Source organism: Phyllobates terribilis, unplaced genomic scaffold (assembly GCF_046119375.1).
Source record: "Phyllobates terribilis strain yellow unplaced genomic scaffold, ASM4611937v1 Scaffold_216__1_contigs__length_3321164, whole genome shotgun sequence".
Lineage (NCBI taxonomy): Eukaryota > Metazoa > Chordata > Amphibia > Anura > Dendrobatidae > Phyllobates > Phyllobates terribilis.
In genome coordinates, this window is record NW_027362976.1 from 1462617 (window position 1) to 1481029 (window position 18413).

An 18413-nucleotide genomic window follows, 5' to 3' on the forward strand; every position below is an offset into this window, starting at 1 on the left:
ATGTTAGTCGAGGTTCTTTATCCACCATCCGCACAATCTTGCGTTGAAATCTCTCGTCAATTTTTCTTTTCCGTCCACATCTAGGGAGGTTATCCACAGTGCCATGGGCTTTAAACTTCTTGAAGACACTGCGCACGGAAGACACAGGAACATTCAGGTCTTTAGAGATGGACTTGTAGCCTTGAGATTGCTCATGCTTCCTCACAATTTGGTTTCTCAAGTCCTCAGACAGTTCTTTGGTCTTCTTTCTTTTCTCCATGCTCAATGTGGTACACACAAGGACACAGGACAGAGGTTCAGTCAACTTTAATCCATGTTAACTGGCTGCAAGTGTGATTTAGTTATTGCCAACACCTGTTAGGTGCCACAGGTAAGTTACAGGTGCTGTTAATTACACGAATTAGAGAAGCATCACATGATTTTTCAAACAGTGCCAATACTTTTGTCCACCCCCTTTTTTAGGTTTGATGTGGAATTATATGCAATTTGGCTTTAGGACAATTATTTTTGTGTTTTTTCATTGAAAACAAATTAAATGAAGATAATAATACCAAAGAATTTGTGATTGCAATCATTTTCAGGAAGAAACAGAGTATTATCTGACAGAATTGCAGGGGTGCCAATACTTTTGGCCACCACTGTATTTCATGCGGCAGAAGTTAGCCTCCAGCAATGGAAGAGGGAACCGAGAAAGTGTAGAAAATGCTCTATCATGGCAGCAGTGGTATGAGACATTGGAAATGCACGATCAAACCTATCATATCATAGGATTATCTATCATCTATCTATCCTTATATTCTCTATTTCATATCTATCTATCCATCTATCTATCCATATATGTATCTATCTATCTTTCTATCTATCCATGTATGATAGATGGATAGATAGATGGATAGATGGATAAATAGATGGATAGATAGATGTATAGATAGATAAATAGATAGATAGATAATGTAGGGATTTGTACTCACTGAGCCGCGTTGGAGGTAGGCACGGGTTCACACAGTGATGCAGTCCACGGGTTCAAACAAACTGGTGGCTTATTTTAGTGTCCATACACCAGTTAAGAAACAAAAGTTACAGCCTTTTCCTGGCACAAAAAGGAATAACAGAACAAAGCTCAAAATAACAAGTCCATGCAGCACGGCTTCAGCCGTTTAAACAAGGTGCTTTTCTCTGCCTCCTGCAGAGTCTAAGAAGCACCTGCAAGGTCTGCTCACCTTGCCCAGCAAACACAGACAGACAGAGACAGGCGCAGCTGTCTTAAATTAGCCTTCCAAGACCTGGACTGGAGGTAAGTGAGCAGCTGTTCCCCCCCAGCTCTTTCAGCTGCTCATAAAACCTGGCCCTGTAATCCGGACCCATTAAATTCCTCTCAGCACTATGTGTGCTGGAGCCTGCTTCTCAGGGTCCTACATCACCGAAGCATGGCACTTCGAGGACACATACCTCCCATCCACAACCTGTCCGGCAGCAACCTTACATACACCCCCCCTCTGTCCAAAGCCGGAAGGCTTGGCACCTTCTGTCACCATACAATAAACCCTTGACAAGGCAGCGGCATTCCCATGTTGTTTCCCAGGCCTATGCTCTACCCGGAAACTAAAATCTTGTAGAGCCAGGAACCACCTAGTCACTCTGGCATTGTTTCCCTTCTTTTCTCGCATCCACCTCAATGGGGCATGGTCTGACACTAACCTGAACCTTCTACCTAATAGGTAATACCTCAGTGTCTAACGCCCACTTAATGGCCAAACATTCTTTTTCTACAATGGAGTAGTTCTTCTCACAAGCGGAGAGCTTCCGACTGAGGTATTTTACAGGGTGTTCTTCTCCGTTAACCTCCTGGGACAAGACAGCTCCCAGCCCGACATCCGATGCATCCATCTGGACCACAAACTCCTTGGAGAAGCTGGGTGCCAACAAGACTGGTTGTTTACAGAGGACCAGTTTCAATTCCTGGCAGGTCGCTTCTGCTTCCGGGGCCCACTTAGCCATAGCTGACTTCATCCCTTTCAGAAGATCCGTCAGTGGGGCTGCTATCAGGGCAAAGTTTGGGACAAATCTTCGATAGTAGCCCACAATGCCTAGAAACGCCCTGACCTGCTTCTTCGAGAGGGGCTGTGGCCAGTTCAAGATCGCCTCGACCTTATTTATTTGTAGTTTTATTTCCCCTCTACAACCACGTACCCTAGGTACTTGGCTTCCTCCATCCCCATGGCACATTTCTTCGGGTTGATAGTAAAGCCCACCTTCCTTAGGGCATCAAGTATGGCTTGAACTTTGTCCAGATGACTTTCCCAGTCCTGGCTAAATATGACGATGTCATCTAGGTAGGCCGCTGCATACTGTTTGTGGGGTGCTAAGATCCGGTCCATGGCTCCCTGGAAGGTGGCCGGAGCTCCCTGCAAACCAAACGGCATCCTGACGTATTGGCGTCGAGAAGGCTGTCTTCTCCTTGGCCTCTTTGGACAGGGGAATTTGCCAATATCCTTTGGTGAGGTCCAGAGTGGTGATGTACCGAGAGGGTCCTAGCCTTTCGATAAGCTCATCTAACCTAGGCATTGGGTAGGCGTCGAACTTTGAGACCTCGTTCAGCTTCTTATAGTCGTTGCAAAACCGCCATTCCCCATCTGGTTTCGGCACTAAGACTATAGGACTGGACCATCCACTTTTGGACTCTTCAATGACTCCCAGGTTAAGCATCCGCCTTACTTCTTTAGAGATCACCTCTCTGCGGGTTTCGGGGATCCGGTATGGTTTTAGATTGACGCGAACATGAGGCTCTGTGAGAACCTCATGCTCTATGACCTGAGTGAGTCCTGGCAACTCCGAAAACATGTCTTTATTTCGCTGTAACAACTCTTTGCACTATTGCTTTTGGGCACATGACAGTGACTCTGCCACCTTGACCTCTTTCACATCGGCCTCAGCCTCAGCCACTAAACAGGGAGCTTCCGCAGGCTCTCTATCTGGCTTAATCAAGTTAACATGGTAAATGTGGTAGGGCTTCCTCTTCCCTGGTTGGTGGATCTTATAGTTGACTTCCCCCACTTTCTCTACCACCTCATAGGGGCCCTGCCACTTGGCCATGAACTTGCTCACCACTGTGGGACTAGCACAAGCACTCGATCTCCTGGGTTGAACGATCTCACCCTGGCCGACCTATTATACACCCTGGACTGTGCCTCTTGTGGCTTGAGGAGGTGCTCCCTCACAATGGGCATCACATGGGCAATCCTCTTTTGCATCTGGGCAACGTGCTACACCACTCTCCTATAGGGAGTGGTCTCAGCTTCCCAGGACTCTTTCGCCACCTCCAGGAGTCCTCGAGGGTGTCGTCCATAGAGTGGTTCAAACGGCGAGAAACCTGTGGAAGCTTTGGGAACTTCCCACATGGCGAACAACAGATAGTCCCAGTCTCGGCCATCCTTTTCCACTGCTTTCCTCAACATTGCTTTCAAGGTTTTGTTAAACGTCTCGACCAGTCCGTCCGTCTGGGGATGGTACACGGAGGTTCTCAGTTGTGCAATGTGCAGTGTCTTGCACAATTCCCTCATGACCTTCGACATAAATGGAGTTCCTTGGTCTGTTAGGATCTCCTTAGGCAACCCGGTTCTTGAAAACATGTGGACTAACTCCGGGGCTATACACCTGGCGGAGGAGTTTCGTAGTGGTACGGCCTCCGGATACCGGGTAGCTTAATCTAATACCACCAGGATATACTGATGCCCTTGGGCGGACATGACCAGAGGCCCCACTAGACCCATTGCTATGCGTTCGAATGGAACCTCGATGACTGGTAGTGGCACTAGGGGACTGCGGAAGTGGGCCACTGGGGAGGTTATCTGGCATGTGGGGCAGGAACGACAATAACTCTATATTTCTCTATAGCAACCTGGCCAGTAGAATCTTTGGAGGATCCGTTCTTGAATCTTGTCTGCACCCAGGTGACCACCCAACACATAAGAATGAGCCATGTCTAACACCCTGCGTCTATAGGGCCCTGGCACCAGCAACTGTTCTATTACCTCACCCCTTGGCTTGGTTATTCTGTACAGCAAATCCCCATTCACAGCAAAATGAGGGAACCGAGTGTCAGCCTCCGGTTCCTGAGGCACCCCATTTAACACAGTAACATTTTCAAAGGCCCCTTTCAGAGTTAAATCCCTGAGTTGGGCAGTTCCAAAGTTTCCCTCGGACACCTCCAGCTCAGGGATATTGGCCTCAGGGGATGCTACTTCATCCTCATTGTCCACCAGCACACACATGGGAAACTCATCTACTATGTTCTGCGGGTAAGTTTCCTTAGGGGCGATCTGGCTGTCGTCCAAGCAGCCAGGTGTCCCCGCTTTCCCCCACATTTCCCAGAATAATGCAAAGTCACGTCCAATTATTATGGGATGCAATAGGTCCTTAACGACCGCCACTTCATGAGATGTGGTGCCACAGTCTGTGTTTACATCCACCTGGGCCACAGGATAGTTCTTAGCGTCCCCATGGATACACCGGACACCCACCACCTTCCCAGGAACCAGCCGATGAGGGAGTGTGGCCCTTATCAGGGTCACCAAACTTCCTGAGTCCAATAGTCCAGAGACTTGTGCCCCTTTAACTGACACTGAGCATGCCTGAGGGACCTCGCCATGTTGACGAACCGCGCTGCAGGCGGGGTAGGCAAAATAAGAGCAACGCCGGCCCATGTTGCAGTCCATTGGTTCAGCGTTTATGGGACACCGGGCGGCAATATGGCCAGGGGTATGACATCTCCAACACACCATATTATGGGGTGGGACCTTGGGCAGCAACTCAGACCCCTCCTGAACTCTAGGATGCCCCCCAGGTGTGGCGCTAACTCCCTTCTTTTGGGTGTCCGCCACCTTTTCGGAACCCCAGTATTGAGAGGCTACGACCCCTTGTTTTCCCAACGGACTCTCAACCGCCTGGTATCTTTCCACCAACCCCACCAAGTCATCAGCATTATGGGGATCTCCCTGGGCAACCCAGGATTTCACCGACTTCGGGAGAGAGTGTATAAACCTGTCTATAACGACCTCTATCTCATATCATAGGACTATCTATCATCTATCTTTTATCTATCCATCTATCTATCTCATATCTATCTATCTATCTATCTATCTATCAATCTCATATCTATCTATCTTCTCCACTTTTTATTTGGTCTCAGGTATGACTTTCATATTACCCACGACTGTTACTTGCCACAGGTGAGTTTTAACGAGCATCACATGCTTGAAGCAAAGTTGTTTTTCCACAATTTTGGAAAGTGCCAATTTTGTCCGGCCCATTTTTGGAGTTTTGTGTGAAATTATGTCCAATATTCCTTTTTTTCTCATTTTTTTGTGCTGTTTCAATACAGACAAAGGAAATAAATATTATAACAATTGTGTAACAAAACATGTGTAATTGTAATAATTTTCTGGGAGAAATACTTCACTTTCTGGAACAATCTCAAGGTTGCTAAACACTTCCGGCCATGACTGTGTGTATATATGGGCCCTCAATAAACCATCCCACCCAAGGAAAAGGCCACAGCAAGGGTCAGGAATCGGTGGCCTTCCCTCTCCGAATCTTAGGGAGAGACGGTTGTGCTTCCAGCATCCACCTAGGCTGCCACCGCAGTGGAACTAATAGCAGGGTAGCCAACTGTCCAGAAATTCTTGGACAGTCCATAAAAATAGGGCACTTTTTTCCCTGTCCGTAAAAAAAAATGTGATGCGTCCATAATCTTTTTGAAGCTGGAGAGACTTGTTCAGATGTAGGGAGATGTAGGGGCATCATATTGTGTATAGGTATCATATTGTGTATCTGCATGTGTGGAGACATCATACTGTGTATATGGAGCTGTGAGCACATCATACTGTATTTAGGGAACAATGAGGGAATCATACTGTATACAGGGAGCTGTGGAAACATCATGCTGTGTATAGGGTCTGTGGGGTCATCATCTAATATATATAATCGTCTTATCCCGTCTGTCTGTCTGTCCTTCTGTCCAGGAAATCCTGCGTCGCTGATTGGTCCGGCCGCGGCCAATCAGTGACGCGGGATTTTAGAAAAAGGTGGCGGCCGTTAGCGGCTCATCTGCCGCACGGAGGTCAGCGGCGATGCAGCCGGTAGATGACCGGCGCTAGCCGCTCATCTCCCGGCTGCTCTCAGCAGAAGTACCGCGAACGGCGGCGAAGCTGACCTACATGCGGCTACCATCGGGAGATCAGTGGCTAGGGCCGCTGGGGGAGCGGCGCCGCCAGTCGGGATACTTCGGCTGTGAGCAGCCGGCCATCTCCCGGTTCCTCGCAGCGGAAGTACCCGCACAGGCAGCGTCGCTGTCCGGTCCTCAGTAATACGATTCGCTGATTGGTCGGAATCAGCGATATTGTCGCCGCGACCAATCAGCAATATTGGTGCCAAATTTAAACACCGCTCTGCTGATTGCGCCTGGTCGGCCGCATACAGAATCTAGAATACCCGATGCGTTAGAATCGGGCCACCATCTAGTACTGTATATAAAGAGCTGTGGGAGCCATCACACTATATATAGAGACCTGTGAAAAGCTAATGTGTTGATCCAGAGGAAGTCAAAAAACCCCATGAGGCAGATGCTGCTTGCCCAAAATTAGGGGAAAAATTCCTTCCCGACTCCACATATGGCAATCAGACTAGTTCCCTGGATCAACATCCCATAACAAAATCTAGTATGAATAACCTGTAATGTTATTCAAGAAAGTCACACAGGATCTTCTTGAACTTTTTTTAGAGAATTAAGTATTACAAGGTCATGTGGTAGAGAGTTCCATACCTCACACAATAAAAAATTGCCATCTAACTTCCTTTAGACAAAGCGAATTAGGAGCTTGATGCTAGAGTAGTTGAATTAAAACTGAAAAAAATTATTAACACTGCAAAAAAGAGGAACAGTATTTATTCTCCAGCCCAGGTCTCAAAACTAATGCACTAATCAGGATGAAGCAAACCATATAATAAAGGCAGGGGCAGCACAGGTGCAAAATACTGATGAGACAACCAACTCATAACCTACCAATTCTTGGAGGGAGTCATTGCTTAGTATTAAAACTGCACACAAAAAATGGCTTGTATAGGGCACTAGTCACACACAGATTGTTAGGGGAATGGTTGCAAACAACTTTATTAAATAATGGAAAGCAAACGAACCCGGGGTCCGCGATGCAGCCTGGAGGACTGCGGACGAACACCTTCCGGGTAAGAAGGTAAAACAACCAACTGAAATAACAATCCCCCCCCCCGTGTTACTGCACACCGGAACGGGAATAGGGATTCGCACTATCTCCGTTAACTGCACGAGAGATGTGCGACACATAATGTAGCTGCAGCCCTGTTAACTGCACAGAGGCTACGCAGCAGGCGCTAGGATGCATGTGTGATTCACGCAGGCGTATACATGCTCCCAGCCGGCGTGCTACCGGACTGAGGAGTATCTCTCCACGTGGCTAACAGGCGGTGCCGGGAATACGGAGTCCGCAGTCTGCTCGGGGTGTATAGCGACCCCCTTGTTGGAGCCAGAGTGTCAGACGAAGCTACCTGCCTCCCTCCATCTAAGGCTGTCTATCCCCTGCTAAACCTGCCTGTCAGAAGCTATAACAGCAAAAGCACACGTGGAGCCGAAACGACCAAGCGTCCACACAATAACACCAACTCAGCTCAATGATCAGAGCGCGCCGCCATGTTTGTGGGCGTGCTATTTAAATATTAAGCCCTGCCCACCGTCACATTATTGGTGACGTCACCCGCGACCAATCAGGCGGTGCCAGGTCACCGGATCAGCTGACTCCCAAACCACTAATCACGGTCCGCCATGTCACGGGCATGCTCAGTGCAGTGTATCCTGGACTTAGGCTGTAACAGCCATGTTTCCCTCCGCAACCTATCCTTCATGTTGCTAGGAACAAAGACCCAAGAGACAGCTTGTACATCTCGTGCACCAGCTAGGCGTTGGGACTGACGACGATGCTGAGCAGCATCAGCCCTGGCTGGACCAGAATGGGAGACCACAGAATCCACTGGTGATTCTGAACCCATTTCAGATCCAGAAAACACCTAACACAGATAGTGCTCAATATAGGGCTTACAGCCTATTAGTGACACTCATACTATTAGATTAGGTGGGCTGCAAAGCACTATCTAAGTGCACCCTATGAGGACAGACCCCCTAGTTTACAAATCCAGCATTGATGGGCTTGTCTGAACCCTGAATAAAAATAACGTGCAAAATCTATATATGAGGTTCTGGTAGATATTTTGGCGCTGGTCACGCACAGTGTCTGGTTTACAGCCTATTAGTGACGCCCATACTATTAGATTAGGCGGGCTATGCTCCCCTCATACACCTTACCACGGTGTGTAGTGTGACATGGAGCTAAACCCCCTGTCTTCTTAAGAATAAGGCTGCGAAAACCCTTCTCTTTATTGATAGTAGAGAAACCTCCATACAGTAGATGCGGAAAACATACGATGAACCCCAGTATTGTACCACATAGATAGGGCTCTTACCGGCTAAGCTTGGAGCAGGCTGTGTGCACAGAGCCCAAGATACAAAACTGTAGGGATGTGGACTGTCTTACCCTGTTCCTGCCCCTGAAGACAACAAACGCGTCATGTGAATACTGTCTTGCCGTTTTATATGTAAAAGTGATATGTGTCTTATGTAATGTATAATGGTGATGTAACAGCATGTGAAGTGTTAATGCATAATGTGAGTATAGCATAAGATAAGCTTAGGATACCATAAGACATAAGTATAACATAAACCCTAAAATACAAATTTTATTAAATCTCTTTAAAATCGGGACATGCGGCATAAAGATGATCCGCATCAGTATTGCACTTTATCAAGATAAGTTCCTTTTATTGTTTAGTCTTGTGATCATTTATGTCATTGATACCTCTATGGGTGATTAATTCCAGGGCTGGCTAGGGTTATCCAGGGATAGCCGCCGTGGAGCGGGGCGCCACAGTGTCAACATTAACTAGGGTGTCACCCTCCACTATAAGGCAGGTAATCAGCATCTAGGGTGTTGAACAGGGCTGATTGTAGCCTTTGTTTGGATGCCCGAATGTATCCTTTGGCTTGGAGGTCCAAAGATATTAGGAACGTTCTTGGGTGTTTTTATAAATTTGCACATTGTCACTTTATTCACTGTTGTCACTTTAATCATTTAGTACACACTGAGGATTGATTGTTTGATGTGATATCTGTACCAGTTTCTGGTAGACTGTCAGATCTTTGGTCTATATAAGTACGAATAAGGGACTTTTAGGGTCTAGGGGCAGCTGCCGTTCAGCAAGGGTGTGACGCGCCCCCTGGGCCATATTCTTTAGGGGAATACCCGGAGCCGGATCAGATGGGGGTTGTAGTCTCCGAGTGGCTGTGACCCGGTCCGTGCCCAGGGTGTCAAGCTCAGTGTGTGGCAGTCCTTACTGATGTTACTAAAGTTCTTTATGTCGACTACGCCACCCGTTGAATTGCGGTCACTTCGGCCGCCACTGCAGCAGGGTCCGCTGAGGCTGATGGTGTTGGTGCAGCTTAGGTAGTATAACCCCCAACGGGAGGGGTATAGCCTCAGGGGGTCAGGTGCAGAGGATGGTGGTTGTGGAGGTGCAGGGAGGATGGTAATCAGAGACAGAGTCGGGTTGTGCAGTTCAGGGTTTTTACTCACTGCAGATGTTCCGGTCACTCCGGCCTTGAGTGACCACCCGAGCCGTGCTGCGTCCACCAGGTCCTGGACTCGGCCAACCCCCCAAGTAGTTCTGGAGCGTGGTTCTGAGCTCCCGTTCTGTCCTGTCCTCGTCTCTGGCCTTCCCCACCAGGGATCCACCTAAGTCCGGCTCCCTCGGGCCTTCTGTTGGTAAAACCCGACTCTGGGTTCCCTGACCCTTCGCGTGGTCTGCCTTCCGGGTGGATATGGTGGGTGGCCGTGGCAGATGCTGCCCACGGCCTCCGGTCTCTGGCTGAGGTATGCTGTAGCCCCCACCAGTTTGGGATCCGGTACCCTGTTGCCAACTCTTCACCCTGTGGTTGTATTTGGGCTCTCAGAGTTCCTTCTTTCTCCCCCTCTGGGTCTTTCGTTCTCTCCTCTCTCTCTCTTTTGGGCCTGGGGCTGCTCTGCTCTTCTGCTCTCTTCCTCTGACTTCTCTGCAAAGACTGGCTGACTGACTCTGATCTTAGATGGTTCCCACCTTTTATACTCCCTCTATGTGTGAGCTCAGGTGACCAGCACCCAATGAGCTCCTAGCTTTACCCAGGCTGCTCCCCCTATCTGCCCCTACACTACTGGGATGTACCACCCCCCTCCCACTCCAGCCAGGAACAGACTCGGTCGTACCTGCACATTTCTAAGTGGGAGTACCGTTGGTCTGTTCCTCGGAAATGGGATGTGTGTAGTGCATGCAGCTGACTGAGCTCAGTTCCACACTCCATCCTTACCCGGGAGTGGAATATCACACCTCTGGCTTGAGGTGCAATACCCCTGTAGCAGCCGAATCCTCAGGGTGCTACATTCCCCCCTGGTAAATCACAGCACGTCCTCGGGCTGTAAGTTATAAACAAAAACATCCAAAACATACAATTTTTTCTCATAAACATAAACATATAAAACATCATATATATCAGCATAAACTTTTCATATAAACTTTTCATAAAAACATTCTTGTCTTCTGGTACCTCCGGTCACGGTGCAACTTGTGACCGGGTAAAGTGCGACAGTCTCTTGAAGAAACACGGTTTCCTATAAAACCGGTAGGGGGCGCTTTAGGAAGCGCAACTATATACAAGGGGATTATGGCCGCTCTCAGTCCTCGGCCAGGTTTTAGGAAAGGGATGACCGCTCTCAGTCCTCGGTCAGTGTGATTAAGGGAAGTACGGGTAACAGTTCAATTCGCTGGTCCCAACGGGGACTATAATAGCAGCAACAGTTCACTGTGCCCCGACGGGCAACTATATACAGCTTCTACTCTGCTGTACTCAACGACGACGTCCTCCTGCTCTTTCTTTGTGATTAACTTTAGCTTCAGACCCGTCCGGGTCCTCTTGCTCCTCCTCACACCGCAGCTCCTCCTCCGTCAGGCGATGCACATGGAGGGCGTAGGGTCCTTTGGCACACTTGTGCCGGGTGAAGGTGACCTCGTCCCCTATATAAAGGTCACGACCTCTGTGTCCCTCCGGTAGGTGGGACTCAACGTCTCTTCTTGTCACGAAGACGTCGCCTGGGGTGCGGTGATCTCGGATGAAGCCCCACCCGTGCTGCATATTAAACTTGATCACAGTCCCGGTGGAAGGGGGACCATGAGCTGCACGGGGACTCCTCCTGGTCCGGCTCTTCTGCTCCGCGCTCTTTATTTGGGCTTGTTGTTCCCGGACCCGCCTCTCTCTCCGCTCCCTCTCAAAGACCTCGAGCTGCTGCCGGCAGCACTCTGCACGCTCCGCTGCAGCTGCCCGGGTCTCCTGAGTGAACCCCATGAGGTCTTCTCCGGTGGGGTCCCACTCAAACTGTGCCTCCTCTAGCGGGGGCGAGGTCCTTTTTACGGGCTTCGGAGCCGGGATCAGGGGCTCACACATGGGCCTTGCCCTCTTTTGGAGCTCTTGTTCGTAGTACTCCCTGGGCCAGACAAAGGGCTGCCCGTCCGGCCATGTGTGTTGGGCGAACAGATCTTCTCCCAGATGCGGCGCTCTTGGTTTTATGGGCGCGGTGGTGGTGGCGCCCGGGTTGCCCAGGCCTTGCGGCCAGGCCTGGGGCACCTGGAAAGTGAAGGGCACCGTAAGGACGGCGGCGCCCTGGGCTACTTGGCCCTGCGACCAGGCCGGTGGCTCCGCGGAGGTAGGGGGCGCTGTTGGTATTGCGGCGCCCGGGGGTACTAGGCCTTGCGACCAGGCTGATGGTACTTCCTGCTTGGTCACGCTCGGGGTCGAGGCGTGTGACGTCACAGGGGTCGCGGCTCCCGTTTGAGGCCTAGTCTGCGGCGGTGACGTTGCAGCGACGGGCACGGCAGGGGATACTTCGGGCTCTGCGACGGGGAGCTGGGGCAGGTACGCGGTTTCCCGGTTTGGGGTAGAGACGTCCCCTTTACCTGCCTCCTTTCGTTCGGCTCCCTTCTCGGCGCCGTCTCCGGCCTTCAGTCCTCCTGCGCCATCCTCAGAGGCGGTCTGTCTCCTCGTCTCGGGTGGCGTGCTCCGCTGACGAGTTCTTGTCTGCTGGGCCATCTCACGGCTCCACTCCGCCAACGTTTCTCGTTGCACCCGGGCCATCCTCCGTGCGAGGCCCTCCAGCGCAGTCTGTGCACACTCCCGATCTCGGGGGAGCTGTGCCAGGACCTCCACTAAGCCTAGTGGGGTCGTTGCTTCTAGCAGGCTCCTGACCAACGGGTCGGTGCTGCTCTGCTCTCCTCCCGTTGTCTCCAGCAGGCCTTCTGGAGTGGCGACCGGCAACAGGCTCCTGACCACTGGGTCGGTGCTGCCTGGAGTGGCGGCCCGCATCAGGCTCCTGACCACTGGGTCGGTGCTGCCTGGCTCTCCCTCCATCTCCGGGTAGGCTCTTTCTGGACTCTGCTCCAGGCTTCTTGTCTCCGGGTGCGCTCTCTCCAGACTGCTCCAGGCGACACCCATCTTTGCTCTCTTGTTCTCAGTCCTCCCACTTCGAGGGCGGTCCCGGGGCCACTTGGTGATTGTCAGCTCCAGGAGCAGTTCTTTCACGCTGACAGACACCTCTAGCATCACAGTCTCTGTTGGTGGGGGCGGTTTCCACTTTTGGCGCCATTTTCGGTCCTGGCCCACGATGGGAGGTGGCCTCTTGCCACCCTCTGGCACGCCCATAATGGCGTCCGCTCCCCCAAGGCGGGAAATCTTCGGAAATGGCGGGAATCGTCTCCCAGTGGCGGGAAACTCTGCAGATGGCGGGAAAAAGCTGTTAATGGCGGACAACCGGCGGGAATCGACCTGTGATGGAGTCCGATGGCGGGGACCCTCCGGAACCGGCAGGAGACTTCTTTTTGAGGTAAACTTGTTCTTTTCTTCAGGCACGCAGTACCCGGGTGTTGCGGGCACGAGATCCTGCCGACTACGCCAAAGTTGACGCGCCCCCTGGGCCATATTCTTTAGGGGAATACCCGGAGCCGGATCAGATGGGGGTTGTAGTCTCCGAGTGGCTGTGACCCGGTCCGTGCCCAGGGTGTCAAGCTCAGTGTGTGGCAGTCCTTACTGATGTTACTAAAGTTCTTTATGTCGACTACGCCACCCGTTGAATTGCGGTCACTTCGTCCGCCGCTGCAGCAGGGTCCGCTGAGGCTGATGGTGTTGGTGCAGCTTAGGTAGTATAACCCCCAACGGGAGGGGTATAGCCTCAGGGGGTCAGGTGCAGAGGATGGTGGTTGTGGAGGTGCAGGGAGGATGGTAATCAGAGACAGAGTCGGGTTGTGCAGTTCAGGGTTTTTACTCACTGCAGATGTTCCGGTCACTCCGGCCTTGAGTGACCACCCGAGCCGTGCTGCGTCCACCAGGTCCTGGACTCGGCCAACCCCCCAAGTAGTTCTGGAGCGTGGTTCTGAGCTCCCGTTCTGTCCTGTCCTCGTATCTGGCCTTCCCCACCAGGGATCCACCTAAGTCCGGCTCCCTCGGGCCTTCTGTTGGTAAAACCCGACTCTGGGTTCCCTGACCCTTCGCGTGGTCTGCCTTCCGGGTGGATATGGTGGGTGGCCGTGGCAGATGCTGCCCACGGCCTCCGGTCTCTGGCTGAGGTATGCTGTAGCCCCCACCAGTTTGGGATCCGGTACCCTGTTGCCAACTCTTCACCCTGTGGTTGTATTTGGGCTCTCAGAGTTCCTTCTTTCTCCCCCTCTGGGTCTTTCGTTCTCTCCTCTCTCTCTCTTTTGGGCCTGGGGCTGCTCTGCTCTTCTGCTCTCTTCCTCTGACTTCTCTGCAAAGACTGGCTGACTGACTCTGATCTTAGATGGTTCCCACCTTTTATACTCCCTCTATGTGTGAGCTCAGGTGACCAGCACCCAATGAGCTCCTAGCTTTACCCAGGCTGCTCCCCCTATCTGCCCCTACACTACTGGGATGTACCACCCCCCTCCCACTCCAGCCAGGAACAGACTCGGTCGTACCTGCATATTTCTAAGTGGGAGTACCGTTGGTCTGTTCCTCGGAAATGGGATGTGTGTAGTGCATGCAGCTGACTGAGCTCAGTTCCACACTCCATCCTTACCCGGGAGTGGAATATCACACCTCTGGCTTGAGGTGCAATACCCCTGTAGCAGCCGAATCCTCAGGGTGCTACAGGTGCCATTGTCATCTATATGTAGGATGCCCATCTCCGTTGACATGCAGGTTCAGGCTAGGGTATCTATAGGGTGAGTTTTATTGAAGTACAGTGGGTACGGAAAGTATTTAGACCCCTTTAAATTTTTCACTCTTTGTTTCATTGCAGCCATTTGGTAAATTCTAAAAAGTTAATTTTTTTTCTCATTAAAGTACACTGTGCACCCTATCTTGACTGAAAAAAAAACAGAAATGTAGAAATTTTTTCAAATTTATTAAAAAAGAAAAACTGAAATATCACATGGTCATAAGTATTCAGACCCTTTGCTCATATTTAAGTCACATGCTGTCCATTTCCTTGTGATCCTCCTTGAGATGGTTCTACTCTTTCATTGGAGTCCAGCTGTGTTTAATTAAACTGATAGGACTTGATTTGGAAAGGCACACACCTATCTATGTAAGACCTCACAGCTCACAGTGCATGTCAGACCCTTTGCTCAGTATTGAGTAGAAGCCCCCTTTTGAGCTAGTTCATCCATGAGTCTTCTTGGGAATGATGCAACAAGTTTTTCACACCTGGATTTGGGGTTCCTCTGCCATTCTTCCTTGCAGATCCTCTCCAGTTCTGTCAGGTTGGATGGTGAACGTTGGTGGACAGCCATTTTCAGGTCTCTCCAGAGATGTTCAATTGGGTTTAGGTCAGGGCTCTGGCTGGGCCAGTCAAGAATGGTCACAGAGTTGTTCTGAAGCCACTCCTTTGTTATTTTAACTGTGTGCTTAGGGTCATTGTCTTGTTGGAAGGTGAACCTTCGGCCAAGTCTGAGGTCCAGAGCACTCTGGAAGAGGTTTTCATCCAGGATATCTGTATACTTGGCCGCATTCATGTTTCTTTCAATTGCAACCAGCCGTCCTGTCCCTGCAGCTGAAAAACACCCCCATGATGCTGCCACCACCATGTTTCACTGTTGGGATTGTATTGGGCAGGTGACGAGCAGTGCCTTGTTTTCTCCACACATACCGCTTAGAATTATCACCAAAAAGTTCTATCTTCGTCTCATCAGACCAAAGAATCTTATTTCTCATAGACTAGGAGTCCTTCATGTGTTTTTAAGCAAACTCTGTGCGGGCTTTCATATGTGTTGCACTGAGGAGAGGCTTCCGTTGGGCCACTCTGCCATAAAGGCTCGACTTGTGGAGGGCTGCAGTGATAGTTGACTTTATGCAACTTTCTCCCATCTCTCTACTGCATCTCTGGAGTTCAGCCACAGTGATCTTGGGGTTCTTCTTTACCTCTCTCACCAAGGCTCTTCTCCCACGATTGCTCAGTTTAGCTGGACGGCCAGGTCTAGGAAGACTTCTGGTGGTCCCAAACTTCTTCCATTTAAGGATTATGGAGGCCACTGTGTTCTTAGGACCCTTGACTAATGCAGAAATTCTTTTGTAAACTTGGCCAGATCTGTGCCTTGCCACAATTCTGTCTCTAAGCTCCTTGGGCAGTGTCAGGATGCCAGGTTTAATTTTACTTTGCCAGTAGTTTTTCCCTTAGCCAAGATGGCTTCCATTGCCTCACTGGGGTCATGTGTTTCCTGCCTGTGGACCTACTTAAACTGCATGTGTTGCAATCATGCCTTGCCTGAGTATTGTGTGCTTGTAGCTTGCTACTCACCTGTGCTAGCCCTCTGAATAGAGTCTTGCTGACTTTGTGTTTACTCCTAGTCATCCGCTGAAAGGATTGCTGCCTGAATCCTCTGCTAAGGGGACTTCTGCTGAAAGGAACCGCTGGCTGTTGTTCACTCACGCTGGGATCTCTGAACTTTTGTCTTCCTGAAGCAAACTTCTCCTGGATCTCTACACCTCTGGTATAGTCACCATCTTGCTCTGTGTTTAAATACCCGGCTCCAGCTCTGCTTAAGACATCGCTGTTTCCTCCGCTGCACCTCCTGCATTCTTCAATATCCAGATCCATATTCCAGTTTGTCTTCTCTTCTGCACTACGTGAGTCCACAATCAACTGAGGAATACCTATGTCTGCTTACTATCCTTATTTCTGTTTGCATATTACTGTACCTAAGTAAACTTGGACTATCGTTAACGTTTACATACCCTAATAGTAATGAAGGCCGTGCCTTACAGATTAGGTTCTAAGAAGTATTGTTTGGAATGAACTTACCTTCATAAACTGTTTGCTGTGATCTTTTGCACTTGAGTTTAAAATAGACTTTCACACTACTCTTGTCTCAGTCTCTGCTTTTGGCCCACGCCATTGGACTTCAGGGTATCTACTAACATCGTAACAGGCAGTTCCTTTGAGCTCATGATTCTCATTTGGTCTGACATGCACTGTGAGCTGTGAGGTCTTATATAGACAGGTGTGTGCCTTTCCAAATCAAGTCCTATCAGTTTAATTAAACACAGCTGGACTCCAATGAAAGAGTAGAACCATCTCAAGGAGGATCACAAGGAAATGGACAGCATGTGACTTAAATATGAGCAAAGGGTCTGAATACTTATGACCATGTGATATTTCAGTTTTCCTTTTTTAATAAATTTGCAAAAATTTCTACATTTCTGTTTTTTTTCAGTCAAGATGGGGTGCACAGTGGACTTTAATGAGAAAAAAAAAAGAACTTTTTAGAATTTACCAAATGGCTGCAATGAAACAAAGAGTGAAAAATGTAAAGGGGTCTGAATGCTTTCCGTACCCACTGTATATAGTACTCAATGGGTGTGGCCTGCCTCTGATTGAGAAGTGCCTCTTCCCGCAGTCTGAATAAGGGTCTATCATTAGGGGTGTGACTAATTTGTTTTCACTTAAGGTGATATATGTCCCGCTTTTAATGAGATTTAATAACATTTGTATTTTAGGGTTTCTATTATAATTCTGGGATTTCCTAATTTGTTTATAGAATTTTTGAATTGCATAACACATAGGATAAGGATAATAGGTTTAGTATATGAGATAGGAAATAGTTATTGATAGAACTAGTGCAGTGGATGGGCACTAGTGTTAATAAAAAGAGGGGCACTTCCTGATAGTGTGCGCCATGTCCCATGATTTGGGAATCTTACAGACCATATTGACTATCATTAACCCCTTCCCGACCCGTTTCACACCGTCTGTGACATGGAATTCAGTTCGTTCCCGACCCGTGTCACAGCGTCTGTGACATGGAGGGATCGCTCCCCTGCAGTGCCTGCGAACAGGGTCGCTCAGGTGTCACAGTTGCTACTGCAACTGTGACACCTGTAGTTGACCCCACAGGTGGTGGATTAACCCTCCCGTGCCTAAAACCCCCCCAATTGGCAGTTTCACTTTCACTTTAGTGAAACTGACAATCGGAATGAATTAAATATTTCACCAATGGAAATTGGTGAAATATTTACTATCTGGGCATGGATTGATGCATATAGCATGAGCCATTGGCTGAGGGGAGTGTCACCTCTGTCCCCCCCTCCCCCCAGATCTGATTGGGGGGCTAGCGTCACATGGACACTAGACCCAATCAGATGTGGAGGGAGTTGTTCACGATGGCTGAAACTCCCCAGCTCCATCCCGTCCCTGGATCGTCTGCTGCCGCCGTGGATCGTCCTGCTGCCGCCGCCATGGATTGTCCTGCTGCCGCCGCCGTGGATCGTCCTGCTGCCGCCGCCGCCGTGGATCGTCTGCTGCCGCCGCTGATCCGCCACCGCTGATCCGCAGCAGGTAGTATTGCCCCCACTTCCCCCCGACCCCCCCCACCTCCACTACCCCCTCCCAATTTCTTACCTGCACCCCGACCTCCGCTCCCAATATCTTCCACGTCTTCATCCACCGGCTGCTGCTCTCCTTCTGACAGCCGGTGGACTGTGATCACAGGCAGCAGCAGGCTCAGTGTAAATGCCCTGCGCCTGTGATCACACCCACCATCCCCCAGTCCCAGTGATCTCACCCACCCTCTCCCCCTCCCAGTGATAACCCCCCGTCCCAATGATCACCCCCTCCCAATGATCACCCCCTCTCCCCAGTGAACACCCCCCCTCCCAATCATCACCCCCTCCCCCCAGTGATCACCCCCCCATCCGAGTGATCACCCCCCCTGCTGCTGCCAGCTACTGCCTGCCGGCT